Below are 3835 nucleotides of genomic sequence, written 5' to 3' on the forward strand. Positions count from 1 at the left end.
TACCGATAACACCGGTCCCCGGCTGGGGTATGCTAACTGGGCATACTGACCAGCCGATCTTCAGCTTCCCTTTTTCGGTCACCTTTTTGGCTTCCGCAACCGGTGGCTTGAAATAGGCTACCTACGTGCCAAGCAGTCGCTCCCTTAGGCGTACAGAGGTCCACTCGATCTCTACGCCACTGCTTCTTGACGGCCGAGACGACATCTTCTGCGTTTGTAACCTCATCCAGTTGCTGACACTGGAGGGTCACTTCCGCACCCAACGACCTCACCTGAGCGCCGTCTCCCGAGACCTCTTGGGCCAACCCTTTATATGTCACCCCGCTGGATTGTGCACCACGTTTCAGCACCTATCATTTCGCCAGTCTTGGTGCGTCTAACGCTGCGCACATCCTGTCCTAGTTTTGAGAGGCTTTCGGCATCGATTTAAGGTCTTCGGCATAACTGTCCTTGTCGGTTTTCACCAACAAGGCCTCTCCTCTGTCTTTAGTCTTCCTCGCGGGTCGAGGTGCGTTCGACTTCCGCTTGGTTCTACTGGCCAGCTGCCATTCACCATCTTGTGCCGGTGGTCCCGGCTGGCTGGTACCTTGAGGCCCAACGCTTTGAGCCCGGTTGGTGACTTTCGCTTTTTTAGGCTGAGAAGTCGCCTTCTTGGGTCGCCGCCCTACGGGATCCTTCGCACCCAGATCCGCACCTTCCAAACGACGTTTGGCCTTTGTAGTTGCGCGTCGTTTAGCGTTGTCCCGAGCACCTTCACCTGGTGAGTGCCGGGGCCGCTTCGCGGTCTTGCCCTCCAATAAGCTATTTGTGGCCGTTAAAGCGAAGTATATTCGCTCTTGGGCCACCGTAGCTCCACCGATGAAGGAGAAGGCCTCGGTTTGGACGGCTTTATCCGCCTTCTCTCTTCCCGCCACCCTCTTCATATATGCTTCCTGTTCTTGTCTTGCGACTCGAACAGCCTGGCGGAGCACCAGCAGGTTCTGTTTCAGTAATGGTAATGGTCCGCCAAGCGTGTTTGTAGGATTATCTCCTACCACACCTGAAGATCCCCCGGTGCTGTTGGTTGCAGCTCCCGTCGCTCCGCTGGGAGGAGACCTCGCCAAACCCTCTTTGGCAAAGGGGTTCACCATTTTTGTCATTTCCTCCTCGTCTCCAACTGACCTCGCCAAACACTCTTTGGCAAAGGGGTTCGCCACCTTCATCATTTCCTCCTCGTCTCCAACTTTGCTTTAATTTCACGACTAATACTAGATCCCACGAGTTGCGCGGGAAAAAAGGTCCGTCACGTCAGAGCTCCGCATTAACGTGGTAAGGGACGCTTACTTTGGGGGGTACCCCACAGGCTCCGTTAGCGGTCAGGCATCTTTTTCATCCCACCCCCGACCACACATCCTTCAGCAGGGGTCGCTTCACACATTGGATTGCGGGGTTATCCCGTTTGATGGGCTCATACCACCGGAACGGGAGATCCGTAGCGCTATTCTAGGCCGGCCACTACACATTGCGGTATGTGCCAGACCGGATATAGCAGTGAGCGCTTCGATGCTCGGAAGAAGTGTTAGTGCACCACAGGAGGAGAATTCGGTAGCAACCAAACGTGTGGTCCCTTATTTAAATGCAACGAAACACTTGCAACTACGGTACGGAAATATGATCAGGTATTACGCGGACTGAGTTGGTGATTACCAGAGTTAAAATATTCAAATTCATTGAAAAAAAAAATGATCATATTCAGCAACATTCATTTTTAATATTCAGTGACGCAGCTGAAAACGTCAAACGAACGAACCACCCATTCATCCATGCAGATTCATTCGGCGATTATTATACGAAGCGACCGTGCAGCAACGAATCAAACGCATCAAAGTAGTGTAACGTTTGTCATGGGAATCAATGTTTATAAACGTAGGATAATGGTCAAAACAAAGACATTATAGTTAGTTGATAGAAAAATCAGACATTCTGGCACCACGGCAGCACTATCTGGACGCTATCTTGCACCCGCATATCTCTTCGCACAAAGTCTACATCACTTTTGGCGGAAACCGTACAAGAGTAAAGTCTTTCTCACAAAGACAACCAAAACGCGAACAAGGCCAGTAAGCAAAGTCGCCATCGTGATAGTGACGCGCACCTGGGAAAAAACGTCGTGCGGAACTCAACAAGCAGAAGTAACCAAAAGACTGCGAATCAGATCGAAAATCGTCGCATGATTTCTCAAGTCCGTAAACCGGGTAAATATACAAAAACTCAATATTAGAATTTCGTTTAATGGTCCCAAATTTTCACGCAAATCAGAAATCGCCGACCAACGCACGCTGTGAGTTTTGGCACGAGCACCACTCAGTTACGAAAGCCATATTGGAAAATTACCAGGGTCCATTCTAAATACGGACAGTGGATCGGGTAAATATGTGAAAATTCTTTGCTGAAACTGGGACTAATAATGCCAATTTCATGATAATTAGAAAGTGACACATCAAACGCACGTGATCATTTTAGCTTGATTGGATCCATTAGCGCAAGCTGCAATCAAGCAACACATTCTCCTGGTTCGCCACGGGAGCCTTATTCAGCTAATAAGCCAAGCCGAGGGACCTAGAAAGATTCAAACGGCGCCCAGCACACGCTTACGAGGAAGACGACTTTGAAGATTAACAACGGATCGGTACGATCCCATCTCGGAAGACAGCCCCGGAAAGGGTAAGTGCATCGTCACGATGTGGTCGAACAGAAGCTAACTGGTCTTGCCTTCAGGGCCGTTTTCTCAGATTTGCCTGATCAGGAGGACGATCTATTAACGGATTAGTCGGTCATTACGGAAACGAGGACGAAGGTCAAGCGACCGACTGGCAGCACGACAGAGAACGGCGGGAGGAGAACCTCTGTGCACCGGTAACACGTTGACGTCATCAGGAGTCGAAGCCAAAGCTGTGGTGTGGAGCATGAAAGCGGTGGTGAAGAGCACGGGTAGGAGGAAACCCGGGATGGCATGCTAAGGCGGGCGTGTTGCGGATCCGTGAGTAGAAATGAGAGACAAAGCCAGTTTAGAACAGCCAAGAATGAAGGCGAGTGATTAGTATAGAGTAGGAGATGTTTGAGGTAGTCAGCTGGGAACGAGTGTAATGTATGCAAAATATATTGTAATTTAAACACATAATAGTATTTGTGGATATTGTTGGTTTGCGATTTGTTCCATGCTAGTCGGTGCTGCCTCCGCGATCATCTCACATCGCAGGCAAACCTATTACAGTAGGCCCTGGCACAATGTAAGCGATGATTTATCGGCATTTGAAAACATTCCTAGATAATTAGTGTAATTAATATACTGTACGATATTCAACTGAATGAATAAGATGGATAGATGAATGAATATTTTTTCTACTCACCGCGACTCGCAACAGGTTCATTTTCAGCCGTCAAAAAAGAGCGTCAACAACTGAATATTTTTTGTACGCGAGTGCAGCGATATCTTGGGTAAGTCGTCTACAAGGTTGTCACGGAGTCTGAGTACGTTGCTCTGAGCAGGGCCAGTCAAGAGGCAATTTGGTTTCGAAAGTGGCTTGAAAACTTTGGCGAATCACAAATTGATCGTGTGACAATATTTGAGGACAACCAAACTTGCATTAAGTTTGTTGGATCAGAAAGAATCAGTTGGCGATCGAAGCATATCGAAACCAGGGAATATTTTGTGAACAATTTGAACGACAACAGTCTGTTGAAACTGGTCTACTGTTCTATTGAGGAGATGGTAGCCGATGCATGCAAAAATTTTCTTCGATGCTTGGTCTTGTTGGTGGCAATCGTTGAGGAGAAATATTGAAGTCGACAACAA

General features: G+C 48.4%; 1 long non-coding RNA gene across 1 annotated transcript; it reads left to right on the forward strand.

The window, feature by feature from the left end:
- The first annotated feature begins 430 nt into the window (after positions 1-430).
- Positions 431-2837, forward strand: LOC131690449 (uncharacterized). Its single transcript, XR_009305580.1, has 4 exons — positions 431-2234; positions 2299-2406; positions 2469-2703; positions 2758-2837. It is a non-coding gene; the product is annotated as an uncharacterized LOC131690449 (long non-coding RNA).
- Positions 2838-3835: the final 998 nt, after the last annotated feature.

This window comes from Topomyia yanbarensis, chromosome 3 (assembly GCF_030247195.1).
Source record: "Topomyia yanbarensis strain Yona2022 chromosome 3, ASM3024719v1, whole genome shotgun sequence".
In the NCBI taxonomy this organism is placed as follows: domain Eukaryota; kingdom Metazoa; phylum Arthropoda; class Insecta; order Diptera; family Culicidae; genus Topomyia; species Topomyia yanbarensis.